Below are 16118 nucleotides of genomic sequence, written 5' to 3'. Positions count from 1 at the left end.
CTTTACAGTGCTTTTAAATGTAGTTTCCATTTTAATTATTGGAATTAGGACTTGGTTAATTAGAATGCTTGGTGTAAGAGCTTGTTTCAGCTGCAATAACTATCCTTCCTGTTTTCCTTGTACAAGTACATGGTGAAAAGCTGCCATATGTTTTGAAGATTTCATTCATGATGAAACTAATAATTTACTTATCCCACAGCTGCTTTTTGGTTTAGCAAATATCAATGACATCATAAACTGTTCCCTAATATTTTTAATATTGCCAGTTGACATTATAACTATTCTAAGTATGAATCAATCTCTGGAATGAATTTATTATTCATTTCTTTTTCCTTAAGAAAAATAAGAATGTTCTGCTCTTCAGAATTTGAAAGGCAGATTTTCTGAAGATTCTATATTCCAATAAAACATTTACATTTTAATTTCAGGTTTTCTTTTGTCTTAGATTCATTTAAATTGGCAAGAAACTTAAAACAATTGTTTTTAATCAAGAAGCTTAATCATACATTCTCTTAAAATGGTAAACATTTATCAAAGCTTTAATTAAAATGCACATCATTAGCTATAAATTTAAAAGCCTGTATTAAAACACCTAACATAGAATTTTGACTTTTATGTTCTGTCTTATGTATAATGTACATGTGAACCCAGTATATGAATATCAAATCTTACAAAACAGAAAGATTGGGTTATGATATTTGCTTCACTAAAGCATTAAAAATTTCTCCTACTATTCCTTTAAATTGTAGGTAACGTAGCGTATTTAAAATAGAGTCAGAATAATCAGATTTTTACATCTACACAACCCTTCTGGGACACATCTATCAACCAGGCTCTTGAGTAATCATTGTGGGTGAGATGTAGAAGTGAAGTCTAGGTTCATAAATGTAGAAGCCATCATGGAAGGTGGTTTCTATTGAGCTGCATTATAGCTCTTCTTTTCACCTAACATTTCTATAATTTTATCAATGACTCAGATATACTTATACATATATATCCTGTTTGTTGATAATGCAAAGCTCAAAGAACTAGTGAATTTGGATGACAGTCAGTATTAAACTTGATATCCCTTAGCCCAAAGCAAGGGCTGAAACTAAGATATTTAAAAAGAATAGATGTTGGCTTCATGTAGATTCTAAAATCAATTGCCCAATGACAGGGGGTAGAAGTCCTAGTTTAACAACAGTTTGGGTTTTAAAAAATAATTTTAGTTTTCATGAGCATTAAACCAACAGTATGGAATAAATTAATGCCCTCTTTGATTGGATTCATGGATGAATAGACCCCATATTAAAAAGGTCAGAAATGAACAATTTAACATGCTGTACTGAAAGTGATGTATTTTATGCCACCTGTCATGGACAAAATAAGAGGGAATGCCTTTATTGGGTAGAAAGTTGGCTCACATTACCTTAAAAGTACTTCCTAAATCTGATTATGCAGTTTAAATTGAATTCCCAAGCACTTAGACACGAATCTGCCAATGTCTAATTCAGTAACATTTATGTAACATATAACTATTTCACATCCTTTCCTTGATTTATAACAAATATCTAATCCTTATTCTTTTCTACTTAATAATTATTCCCTAGGTAATTAATCATCAATTAAAATAAGGGTATCTACTCTGTGACCACTACTGTATTAAATTAAAGAGGCTATTTCCAGGCATTCTTTAACTAAGATCATACTTGAAATTCTTAGTTCAAAATTATACATATTTCAAATAGCCATAAAATAGGCATATATCCAGATTTTATAATAAAATTAGACAAAGAAGAAAGGCAAATTGTTCACTCCATGTACTCTATTACTCTGCATTGTGTTTTGGCTTTCAAAGGTATTTGTTTATAGTATAGGGTGAATATTTGTCATTCCTTTTGAACGCTCCCATGTCAGGGGCTCTCCCACATTATGAGGCAGAGCCCACTCCCCCTATAGCAGCTAAAAGTACCAGATACTTCCTTTCCCAGACACCCTTGCATCATAGTCATGGGCCCAAGACCAAGATCCTGTTCCATTGGCAAATGTTCCAGTCAGAAATGCCCCTTGACCAGCGCTGGGAGTGAGGATGAGGGTGGTCAGTGGGACCAGCTCCAGAGTCTGCACCAGGTCGCAGCAGGAGAGGTGTGTATACTGGCCTGGCTCTATGTCAACATTCTCCAAGTTATTTTTAGCTACATAACCACTAAATCCAGTTCTCTAGTCCTCCTGGGTAGAGCTAGTTTATGGCTTTTACAGTAATAAACCCTGACTGGTACAGGGTACAAGCTTACATTTCCATGTTAGTCACTAGAACCCGCTAAACACAAAGCACTCTGAAAGGCACAAAAAGGAGTGTTTTTCGTTCTCTGAGTATTTCTGGAACAAGTCACCTTGCTTGTCATTGGACTGAGGAGAGGCACACAAAGTTGATATTTTTAAATGAGTGCATGGGCACAAGTAGGAGGAGCTAGAGACACCACTGGCAAACTAAGATGGAGGCAGATATCATTCTGTGGATTCTAAAGATTGATTTAGTGCAGGGATGAAGGGTTGAGAGAGGAAAAGATGCTTTTTTGGGAAAATATTGTGTTTTATCAATTCCAAGAGGCAACTTTTTTCTTCATCTTATATTTATGAAATTAGAACACATTGTTAAAGTGTGTCATGTTTTAATTGTAATACTTTTTTCTCCTCAACCCATCTATTTTATTTCACCAAATCTAAGATGTCATTGACATACAGTATTACATTTTTTACCACCAAGAAAATGCTCAAACCAAAGTGTCCTACGATAGATGATTGGATAAAGAAGCTGTGGTGCATATATACAATGGAATATTACTCAGCCATAAGAAGAGATAAAATACTGCCATTTGTGACAACATGGATGGACCTCAAGATAATTATGCTAAGCGAAATAAGCCAGACAAAAAAAAGTTGAAAACCACATGATATCACTTATATGTGGGATATAAACCTAAAGACAATAAACAAACATGACAAACAGAGACTCATGGACATAGACAATAGACTAGTGATTACCAGAGGGGAGGGGGAAGGAGGTAGATGGGGTAAAAGGGGTGAAATATGTGGTGATGGAAAGAAATCTAACTATGAGCAGTGAACGCACAATGCAATATGTACATGCCTTACTATTGAATTGTACACCTCAAACTTACTGGATTTTGTTAACCAATGTCACCATAATAAAAATAAATATTATTTTTTTAAAAAAAGAAAAAATCTCAGGAAGCAAGCACTAAAAGGTGGTGATGCCTAACATTTAAAAAGACCCTAAGAGAACTAAGCCAGTCATGGAAATAGTGTGGGTTAAATACCAAATTCCTGTTCATTGTTGCTGTAATCTCCTAAAACTGTTAAACAGTAATAGGTTTACTGTTTATACTGTGTATACCTGACTTCTGGTATAAACAAATTCAGATGCTGATCATTTTGGCCTTGCTTGGCTGTAAAAATGACTAGTATATTTACAGTGATTCTCAGTTTTGTGGATGGAATCTTTTTTTGGTAACTTTTTTATTTGGAAAATTTCAAATATATACAAAAGTGGACAGAATAGTATAATGGATCCCAATATTCAATAATCAACTTGCAACCAGTGTTGTTTGATTTCTAATCCTATTCTCTATCCACCCCATTTTATTTTGAAGCAAATCCTAGACACACATTCTACCATTTATAAATATTTTAGTATGTATCTCTAAAATATAGTGACTTTTCAGACACATAATCACAATATCATTCTTATATTTCTAAAAAAATCTAATTTGTGACACCTTGTTTAATAAACAAAGTTTGTATTTAATTGGATGTTAAGCTGCTTTTGTCTTTAGAAGTTTAAAAAAATAATTTAAATCCACTTCAATGTGTACTGGTTTTATTTTAAGAAATTTATATGATGCTGGCAGGTTATACTGCATCTCTGTAATATCTATCTTGATTTTCCATTCTTAAGCTTTCTTTTGAATATGTTTTCTAATTGAAGATTTGTATAAAGAATATACTGCTGTTTTGCCATTTCCAAAGCAATCTTCAGGAAGTCATATCTATTCCTTTATTATTTTTGCTTACAAAGAGAGGATTCATAATTACTGTATCGAATGATTTGGACATTCTGGTAGATAATGAGTACACACACATCACCTTGAACCATGTCAACATTTGTTAATTCGAACTGTTCCACTTTCCCATTAAATATTTCCAATGCATTTTTATCTGTGTCAGATTCAACACACAACCTGCAATGCATGGCCTGGTTTGTTACTGTTCTAGAAGTAGTATGGCTTTTTTGAATTCTTCTACTTGTTCCAGGCATGTCTCTCCTTGAGCATTTGTTTCTTTTACATTTTTTTTTTGAGTGTAGGTTAACAGCATTTAAGGGCACTTTATGAGGCTGGAAGTACCACCCTGTCTTTGTCATCTATTTAAAATTTAAGTTTTTGTCTTTATCAAAGTAATATACATCATTTAAGAGATCATCTAATTTAAATCATCTAATTTAATGCCCTAATCCATCTCCATTCCAGATTTACTTCTCAGGAACACCCACTTTAATTCTTTTAGCTACTTCCTCTGGTGTGTTCTACCTTCCTTCTAAATAATCCGCTTATTTCTCAATATTTTTAAGATTAAGATCCATTGATATTCTACTATAGAACTGAAGATTTAACTTTCATACCTAACCTCTCTTCCTTATACTCATATACTTCTTCTTCAATTCTCTCAGTGCCACTTTTTTTTTTGATTAAACAAATATTCAGTGTTTGACAATATAAATTTTATTTGCAATTGATTACATTTTCTTTTCATATGATTTTTGTCTTTCCAAGAATTAGTAATTAACCTGTTTTTATTTGCTTATTTTTCTATTATGCATATCACAAAATTATCCCCAAAACAAAAGAACTGTAAATATTTTCTTCATACATTTATGCATAACAAATAATTTATCAGTGCCAGTTTTTTTGGTTTCTTGTTTTTCATGGAGACATCCTTTTTTTAAGCCTCATTCACCATCATTCTGAGAATTTCTTTCACTATTCTTCAATATAGAATCTTCTGATTCCTGGGTCCAATGTCTTTCTCATTTTCTACCTTCATTTTAGTGGAATGCTCCATTTAGAACCTCCTAAAAAGGTGTGCTTGGAAGGTACATGAAAGTCCTTATGTGTCTGAAATTATCCATTGTCCCCTCACACTTACTTTTTTGATTGGGTATAGAAATCTAAATTGGAAAGAATTTTTTCTCAGTTTTTATTTTTCTTTTCATGTTCCTGTTGACAACTCGAATGTATCTGAGTCTTAGGCTTTTGTATGAGATCTGTTTGTTTTCATACCCTATTTGGAAACTTTTATGTTCTGAAATTTCATCATGACATGCTTTGGTGATCTTTTGTTATTTAAGGAGCTGGTATCCTGTAGGCCCTTTTGATCTGGAAACTCATGTTCTTTAGTTCTTGGAGAGTTTCTTGTATTATTTCTTTAATAATTTTTTCACATACATTTTCATTTTTCTTTGTCTCCATTATGTCTGTTGTATGAATGCTGAATCTTTTCCTCGCCATTTTTCTCCCATTTTTAATCTTTTTGTCAATTTCTTCTCAGCAGATCTCAAATCTGGGAGATTTCTTCAACTTTATTTTTCATTTCTGTCATTTAAAAAACTTCAAAGAACATTTTCTTAGTCTCTTAATGTTCATTTCTATTATTTCTTGTTTCTCTTTTGTAAGCATAATATTTTTTCTTATGTCTATAAATTTAATTATAATGTATCATAGCTTTCTTCTCTTTGCATTTTTCTTTCTCTGTTGCCTGTTTCTTCCAAATCCCATTTTTTACATTTCTTTGAGTCTCTAATTCAATCAAGTTAGAAACTTTCCTTACTTGTCTAATAATCCCTGGCTGTCTGCTTATATTTAAGATTAAGGCAGTAAACTGGTGACAGAAGCTTTCTATGCATGGCTTGTTGACTGTTTGTCTTTGCAGTAGTTTAATTAGGGGGTGGTGTTTCATTGGGGAAGATGCAAGTGTGTGTTGGATAGTTTCCTTAGGGATAAATCTTCAATAACCTGGGGAGTAGCATTCTGGCTGCCTTTGTTCTAGGAGTTGAGTTGGAGAAGAAGACTGGATATATCTCACATTTATCATGTGAACTTTCACTTACCCTTCTTGTGTTAGTAGGACAGCCTAATCTCATTTTCTTGTGCTCAAAAGTTCAGAGTCTTTTTCAGCTCAACCTCTTCAAGAGTAAATCTCACCTCTTCTGATAGAATGAAGAAGGATAATGCCTGCTTTCAAAGGATGGGGAAGGAGATCTAGGCCTGTTTCTTATGAAAACATTTAACCAGGCCTCCTGTGTTAACTTCATCTTACACTACCACTCTTAGAGGAATTGGGCATCACTAACTCATAAATATGACAGAGATTCTATACTCTAAATTATATTGCCTTTGGATCACTTTCCTCACTGCAGGCTTAGTCTGTTAGGCTTACTAAATTACCACTTGTCCATCCCTCTTCAGCTTCCAGAAATCTGATATCTCCTGTATGCTCCTATTGCCCTTAGCCTTATGGTTTTATGCCATTTTATTTCTTTACTCTCATGTTGATGAGATTTCATGTGTTTTATTTGCCATGATTAAATGAAAGTCCATGACACAAGTTTTAAGGGCATACTTAAAAGGAATTAAAGATGTAAAATCGTGTTAAATACATCAATAATCATTATAGTGAGCTAATTACTGTTTAAGTAAGAGTCTTGTGTTGCCTGTGTATACATACCTCCGCAATTTCCATGCTTGTTTGGCTCACTCCTCTTGTCTCCTAACACATAGTAAATTTTAATACTCTCTTAACCTAGTCATAGGACCTTCTTAGCAAAATAGTTCACCTAACACATATTACTATATATAATATATTATATGGAAGTTGAATCTTTTTATCACCATTTTTTTCCACTTTTTATCTTTTTGTCAATTTCTTATACTACAGAGTTGTCGAGAGAGAGAGAGAGAATTTCATACAATCAATGTCCAGAATTTTGTCACATCTGGAAAGAGTACATAAAACTGTGACATGTTGGTTAGAAACCCTTACTTAAGAGTATAGTCTAGTTTAGTCTGAGCATGGCTGAAATGTGAGAAAGTTCAAAGTTTCTGTACTGGCTTCAGAATGGCACTAAATTCCATGTATGAAATCTTTTAGATTCCCCACTCCTCGAGGGCAAAGACTATGTCTTATTTATTTTGTGTCTCTGTGCCTAGAAAGAACTGAACAGAATAAGTTAACAATAAATGTTTATGGACTAGATTTAAGAGCTGAGGTCTTTTCCTGCCAAATTACTATCTGGCCTTGGAGTAGTCATTTGTTGTAAAAGGTTGAGCTAGACAGGTCCAAGAGAGAATGTCACTTAGGAAAGGTATAGAGAAAGAAAGGGGCTGAGAATGGAACATAGGGGAACACATATACTTAAAAAGTAGACAGAAGAAGAGCAGTAGAAGGAAAATCAGGAGAACATGGGATCATGGAAACCAAAAATGGGCCTTTCAAGAAGCAGCATCACATTAAATAATATCATATGAGATAAGGACAGGAAAATGCAGTATGGACTAGACCATGCTCTGCCTTCAACCAAGCATTTACATACTCACTTACACTTTATGTAGCTAAGAAGTACTTTTCACTCCTGAGGTGTTTATGGTCAGAGCTGTCTTCGTAGTATAAGGAAGTTATCTTGAGCCTAGTGTATGTGTGTGAGGGAGGGAGGGAGAGAGAGAGAGAGAGAGAGAGAGAGAGAGAGAGAGAGAGAGAGAGAGAGAGAGAAAGAGAAAGAGAGTGTGTGTGTGTGAGAGAGAGAGAGAGAGAACTGTGTATGTTGTGTGTTTAGTGAAGGGATTGTGATAGGGGAAGGGAACCAGAGCCCAGAGACTATGCAGTAAGCAGCTGAGAGGATCTCCAGTGAGGCTAAGAAGGACAGAAGTTGCTCATACATCATCAACCTATAATGTGTCATAGAATTAATTAACCTGGTTTAACCTGAATGTTTGAGTCCGGGAATAAGAATCTTCTCACGTGATTTGCCGCAGGCCTTCAGTACTCGTTGTCATCAACCACTGGATTCTTCTGCACAAACATCATAACCTGGAATGTGGAAATAAGTAGTTCAGTCTTACCATCTTTCATCAATTCTAAGATGGCTTTTTCCACTACATCACTAAAATGGGATGTGTCATAATTCGATTAGCAGCATTTTATTCTTCCTTAAGGGCATATGAAATAATGGTACATTTTACCATTGATGGCACTGATGAAATACCATTGGAAGGAATAAAAATAATATTCACTTAGCAAACATATATCAAGTCATAGCTCTAAAGTGAATTTAAAACTTTTTAATATTTATTTTACAGTTTGAGTTGTTGCAGAAACTCAAACTAAATGGTCTACTTCTCATAAGTGAATGCTACTATATCATCTATTAGGTCAAGGTCAACAGTTGCCTTAGCAATCAGGTACCCTGTTTGCGTCCAGGTCCCTGGAAATGCCTCAGTTTTCTTGGACTTTCCCGTACATTTATTTCTAGATATATGCCCTCACTATGTTCTGATTATATGAAAGTGAAAATTTTGCAGAAAGCATCAGTTTAGATTGGTAAAAACATATCTATTTAATGTTCGAGCAAATATAAGTTTACCATTCTTTTATTGTGGTTTTATTTATAAATTTAACTTTTTAAACTAAAATTTGTAATCGAGAATGTAGAAAATCTAGATTGAATATTTTTGTGGAAAAAATGGAGTAATATTTAGATTTTAAAATTTCTTTATTCTTTTATAAAGACAAATTTAATCAATTCTACTCTCCCTCTTTGTTCTCTCCATGAAAACAGTACGCGCATGCAGGAAACCACAGTGAAAGCCAGAAAATCATTGTACATTTAAAACAGATCTTGTATATATTTGCAGGCAGCCCTGAATTCTGTGGCTGGCATGAACCTCCATTGCTATAAATCACAAAAATAAACCCTGAGTGAATGTTACATTCCTGTAGAAGGGAGAAAAAACCTTTCTAGTTGTCGTTTTAGTGAGTGTCAGCAGAGCATTGCTCAAAATAATCACCCGGAGAAGGAAGAAAGGAAACCTCTAGAATGTGGCCTCAGGGAGATTTTTATGCATGAGCATTATACCTCCACTATGACAAGTTGGATAGCATGTGTGAAATGTAAATACATAATTTGAAAGATTTTTCATTTCTCTGGAATGTTAAATTTTCATATTGCCTGTTCTCTCTCCTCATGTGCAAACCTGTATAAAGTAAAAAGTAACATTTTATACATGTTTCAAATGCTTGTAAAAAGCCTTAGAAATTTTTCTTTCCCTTCTCTTCCCTCCCTTCCCATTCCTTTCTCATTTCATATGATAAATCTGACTGGATTATGTCATTCGAAGACCAAGTCCCTTCTCTGTCAACTGTGCTCCTTAGGACATTACAAACTACAAAACATGGTGCACACTTACCATCATCCGAATTTGCTAATTCAGATCTATTTATTTTCCTAATTTGAATCTGATACTTGGCCCACCTTATTTAAAAAGACTAACCTCCTTGTGTTGTTTCGTGAGTCAGCTAGCCAGAGTCCAGCCCCTCACAAGACAGGTGGTTTACCAGCTACTCCTTATCCACAAGCCATCTGTGCCCTTGCCTGGTGTTCCCACAGATAGGTGCTTCCTGCTGAGAGAGAGGCCAGCCTTGTTTCAGAGACTTTCTCTCATTTCTTGAAAACCATCCACAGATATACAAACACGCAGAGCATAATAGAGAATTATGGGAGCTGGGAACTGAATTAATCACATCATAAAACTTGACACTGGTTATTTTTAAGTTTTGGCCTTTATCAGAATAGTCACCTTTCTCCTCCATTTTTCCTTTTCCATCTTGTAGCCATCACTGAAGAAAGGGTAGAAAAGAGAAGCCTGTAATCTGTTTATGCAAGAATCCCAAATCACTACCTGACTGACTGAGGAACGTCACCATTTTAATTGCATTAGACTCTAGCAGGGCACAGGTACATTTCTGAGACCATTCAAGTGGGAAACTGAAATTTCCACATAGGTTAAGATAATTTACTTGGAGTTTTTATTGTTATCAGAAAATTTTCTCTATTACTTTTAGAAAATATTTAAAGTACATAGTATAATAAAGATATAGGATAAATGGAATTGAATCAAATTAGCCACAGGCTTTCTTCTGATACCCAAAGCAGCTTTGGATCGATCTGATTTTTAGGGGAGAACACCATAAAATTATTTATGGATGTCATGGTTCAATGTATTGTTCTTTCTTCTTTCATCTAAAATGAGGAGAATATCCCAAACTTAGAAAATTAATCAATGGCAAATAATTTTGATATTGTTGATTTGAATTTATCATCTGCAGAGTAAAATGGTGTGTGCTCCCTTCCCCCAATTGCTAAATAAAACTTTTTTTCACAACTGCTAAAAAATGGTGCCCAAACTTTCTCTTTGTAATCTAGATTCAAGGGGCAAGGAGTGAAACATGTTTTCATCTAATGATTATCATTAATTAATAAAGTAAATTGTATTTTGAAGTTGACTCATTTGATTGAAATTTTTTTCTCCTTGTAGTGTTTATAGCATAAAAAGAAAACAATAACAACAAGAAGCAATTAGGGAAATCTAAAGATCAATGGAACTTACTTTGCTTTTCAATGAATTCAAGAAAATTTATTCAAGTTAGTATATATCTTCAAGGTAGATTTGTAATATTTTATCAGTCATTAGATATGTTTTATGTTTAGTAAAAAATAAAAATAAAAGGTAAACAAATATTTTTATTTACAAAGGAAAAGATGTAATGTATTATGAAAACTAAAACATGTAGAGGTAGACTGAAAGAAAAACAAGAGGAAATGCTCATTTGAAGACTCTATCACACTGACCAATGACTCAAGTAATTTGGGAAAATGAAATCACCACAGAAACAGCAGTGTGGACCAGGAGCTTGAATTTTATAAACCCAAGTGAGTGCTAGATTTACATCGGGGCGGGGGGTGGGGACACAATATTTTTACTATTAGTTATTTCAGAATTATACTGCCAAAGACTCATATCCATGGAAATATGGCCTCAGTAAGATATATAAAGCTCACAGTTTTGCTCTGTGTTTCATAACTTCTTCCCATAAAATTTTGTTTAGAAAATTTCAGCTCTGTAGTACATTTGCTTCAGGAAAGGAAAGAAGTTAATTTTTAGTGATATAATAACCATTGCTATTTAAGAGTCCTCCAGCTAGCTCCCAGAACACTGCTAAATTCTGAGGTGCAGGTATACATCCAGGCTTTGATTATTCCAAGCTCTGAAGTTTAGTCTGAATTGAATGTACTATTTATTCTCTTCATTCTGTGGTTTTCAGAGGCAGCACAGGGGAATAAATAATATCACTGCCTCAGAAGACAGGCTTCAAGGGTTTGAATCTCAACTCTGCCATGTATTAGCTGTGTATGACCATGGAAGCTTACTTAATCAATCTGTGCTTCAGTTATCTCAGCTATAACATGGAGATCATTATTTTTATTCACTTCATAGGAAGACTATTAATTGAGCTATAATAAAGCCATAGAATATTGCCTGGCACATGATAAGCACTTTGTAAATATTAGTTGTTACAAGACCTTAAGCTGAGACTAAATATTTTAAATTAAATTTTATTTTTAAATGTGCTCTATACAACATTGAAAAAAAAAACCTAGGATATTACAAATTAGGAAAATTATAAGAGTGAAACATTATTTGCATTATGGGTTATCTTTCATTTATTCGAAAACATTATGAGTCCACAAACATTTTGCTTGTTACAGGGTTTGCAGTCAGAATTTGAAGGGCTGCTTAGAAAGTAGCATTTTTCATCTCACATACAGATTAAGATTTTAAAGAAAGGAGTTCTGTCCCCTCTAATTGAGTCTCTAATTCATTCCCAGGGATGCTCAATAGATAGATCAGCTTCCAAGAGGTAGAGTCACGTAGCAGTACTTTACAAAGAGCCTCAGGGGGCGTCTTGTTCAAAGGAGGCAGGGCAAGTTCCTTGACTTCAGGAGAAAGGATGAGTTTTCAGAAGTAGCAGACCACTCCTGCTGCTCCTTTTCTCTCAGCTGGAAATAAAAAATACAAGGGACATATAACCCACACTCAGCACTGAAGTATCAGTTGATCTCTGGAGGTATTTAATCCATCAAGCACTATCATTGGCTTCTTCCCTTTGGAATGGTTGGGGCAGTGTTGCTGTATGCATGGAGAGAAATTCATGCAGGTTGTGACTTAAATAAAAGTCAGGAAATTCAGGATTATAACCATATTTCTTATTTTGGTTAAAAAACAGATCTATATGTTTTTTTTCTCTTCCAGTGGGGAGATTTTTAGTTTATTTTATTAGTGTTGTTCCTAAATAGTGTTGTTAAAGAAATACATTTCTCTAAAAGACGACAGAATTCAACAAATCCGAATAGAGCACTCAGTGTGCCAGACATTGTATCAGGCCCTGGGCTTCCCTGGTTACCTAGAGGAACATGTAGTCCAGAAGGGAAACACAAAACAGATCATTTACAACAACATGAGAGATTCGACATATAGCAAGTAATTCTGATGTCCACACTGGTTACAAACCGCCCTAGAGAGACAATTATAGGGAAGCGACAGCACACAGAACAGTTCGTATGTTCTCCTTGCATACTGCGAAGTAGGTGGCATTAAAGTTGGTGTCTGACCAAAAAAAGGTAAACTATGTAAATAGTACCTCAATAAATCTGAATTAAACAAAAAGTTAATATCTATTTTTTTTTTTTGATTAGCAAGACAGCTATAAACAAGGCAAATAACTTATATTTAATCAAGGTAAAGTCAACAGGCTGTGTGTGTAAAGTACTTGAGCAGTCTGTCAGGGCTACCATTTTGTTAGAACATCGTGCAAACAAGCAAACTCAGATTTTCCCAGACCTTAGGCCCTGCCCAGCCACTTGAGAAATGATGCTTTGGCCACAGGGGGCCTAACACAAAAGAGTAGATTAACTCAGTACCATTTATGGAAAAACAACTCAAAGGATATTTCTTATCAACAGTTCAGAGTATCATACGCTGCACACCAGCTATGATTTGTTGCATGTCTTTTGAACAGATTCTTTGGTTAGCAGTAAATAGGACCTTAACACATGTGTCTCCTTTAAAACAAAGTCAGATTTGAAGACACTTAGAGAAGTTATGTAATGAATACCCAGTGAGTAATGAGTTAAATAGCACAGGCTCTCTTCTATCACTAGAAACCATTTTTGGTGTTTCCTCTTTTGGGGGAAAGCTAATTAGAACTAATTGTTGTTTTTGTTTCCTGTTGGGGGGGGCACAGATAATTAGAGCTAATTGTTATTTTCTCTCCCTTTGCTTTTCCCAGCCAATCAGTATGTCCAAGCTATTCCACTTTCCATATATTTTCCACCTCTGTTCACTTCTCTCCACCACTATCATTGTCCTAGTTCTAGTCACAACGTGCCAGAATTTAAGTCTCCTAAGTAATTTTCACTTAGGAAAATGATCTTTTGCTGTAAAGGAAAATGTAATAAGAAAGGCAAAATAATAATACGGAGTACTGCTCACTGTATGCGTATTACATACCTATAACTGTGCTAAGCACCTTACATGCTTTTCTGTTCATTTGGTCCTTATAGCTACCCTGTAAGGTGGTTATAATTACAGTACTTTCTGTCTAACAAGGAGAAAACGGAACCCTACAGAGGTTAATTAGCTTGTGTAATGCCACATGGCTAATGTTGTATCCCTGAAATGAACTTTCCATTTTCCAAGCTTGTGCTCTTAATCACCATGTACACTCTCTGCCATATTTGTCCAATTTTCCCTTAAATTGCAAGCTCTCTTACAGTTTTAAACTATGTTGCATTACCTAGCACAGTGCTGTGCACATAAGATTTCAGAAAGTCTTTTATGACTGGATAGACTCAAGAACCCCTATGTAGAGGGCAGGAAGCTGAAGTATTATATTACTTTGTTTATCCTACATCATTATGAGATGAGTTGTTTTTTTTGTTTGTTTGGTTGTTTTTAGGTAGACTAGTTTTCTGGCTAACTGAAATTAAACCATTTAAGGATTTTTTTTTAATTTTGATAAAATATTTCTGAAATGTATTCCATTCTTTATTGCCTTGGTCTTGGTAGTATGATAATTCTAATTTAATATCCTAATGACAAAGAACTATTGTCATGGACAGTTATTGTGTGTGCTACTTATTTAGTACTTCCTTCTGGCCTATAGTTTTAACTACTATGTATAAGCTGATGAAGCCCAAATCTTTTGTCTCCAGCTGGGATTTCTCTCTTGACCTTCAGATCCATGTTTATCCAAACTACCACTTGACCCTGCAAGCTCAAAACTCCTCCAACCCCCCAAATACACCCAGATCCCTAAATCTGCATTTCTAGAATTCTGTATCTTAGTGAAAGATTCTACTGTCTACCCAGTAGCCAGCCATAAACATGGACATTATGTCAGCTCCTCCTTTTTCTTCATATCCTCTTGTCAGTTAACAAAAGTCCTATTGATTTTACCTTCTAAATATCTCTCAAATCCATCACACTTCTGCCTATGCCTATTGCCTTATCCTGCCAATATTATCTTTGCCTGAATTATTGTAGCAACCTTCTAAATTCTGTCTCTACCTGTAATTTCACCACAATCTGATTTATTCTCCATACTACAATCAGAGTGAGTGTATTTTTCAAACTAGAAATCAGATCATGTCACATCTTAGTTTGAAAGCTCAATAGTTCCTCATCGTTCATGAGATAGGGTTTAAACATCTTTAATATTGCTTACAAAGCCTTTGATACCTGACCCTTTCTTGCTTTTCCGTATCTTGCCATCCCTGTTTTTGCTGGTCTCTCTTAGCAAGCTCCAAGTAGCATGGGCATGTTGAACATTTCCCCCTCTATGCGCTGTGTATCTTGCTTCTAGGACTTTGCATGTACTATCTGGGGGAATCTCCTGACTCCTACATCTAAGTTAATCTCACACTGTCGCAGCACTCATTTTCACTTGTAAAACTATGTTTAAGTATCTATTTGTTTCTCCATATCATCTTCTATCTTCCCTCAAGATTGTTGGGTCTGGAGGATGGAACCCATGCCCTTCTTTCCTAATTCCTCACCCTGTATCCCTAATTGCCTAATTTTGTGTCTAGAGCATAGTAGGCATTAACACGTTGTAATATTTTTTTTTATTTTAATAGTTTTAGATTTACAGAAAATTTACAAAGATAGTACAGAGTGTTCCTTAATTGGCGCCCAGTTTCCCCCTACTGTTAACATCTTATGTTGTTAATATGATACATTTGTCACAACTAAAGGACCAATAATGATAACTAATTAACTAAAATCCTTAGTTTTGACCTAATGTCCTCTTTTTTGTTTCAGGATTCCCTCCAGGATACCACATTACATTTAGTAGTCATATCTTTTTAGCCACCTCTTGGCCATTATAGTGTCTTAAACTTCCCTTGTTTTTGATAATCTTAGGAATTTTGAGGAGTACTGGTTAGGTATTTTGTGGAATATCCCTGAAAGGAGTTTGTCTGATGTTTTTATCATGCTTAGGCTGGGGTAATGGGTTTGGAGGAGGAAGGTAAAGTGCCATTTTCATCAGATATGTCAAGAATACATACTATCACCATGACTTATCACTGTGGTGGTAACCTCGATCCCCTACATGAAATAGTATTTGTCAGGTTTCTCTCCTGCAAAGTTATTCATTCCCCCTTCTATATTGTACTCAAGAAGTTACTATGTCCAGACTCCATGATATTCCACCTCGTTGAGGACAGAGTATCTACGTAAATTATTTGGAATTCTTTTGTATAGGAGATGTATATATTCTCTATTTAGTCATTTATATAAGTATAAAATTATGGATACTTAATATACTTCGAGTTATAATCCAATACTACTTTATTCTGTTACTCATTGTTCCAGTTTTGGCCATTAGGAGGTCTTTCAGTTGACTCCTGTGTTTGACACATCCTTCACTGTTTGTCTTTTGAG

This window comes from Rousettus aegyptiacus, unplaced genomic scaffold, assembly GCF_014176215.1.
Source record: "Rousettus aegyptiacus isolate mRouAeg1 unplaced genomic scaffold, mRouAeg1.p scaffold_m13_p_5, whole genome shotgun sequence".
Classification (NCBI taxonomy): Eukaryota; Metazoa; Chordata; class Mammalia; order Chiroptera; family Pteropodidae; genus Rousettus; species Rousettus aegyptiacus.
This window is presented reverse-complemented; position numbering follows the sequence as displayed.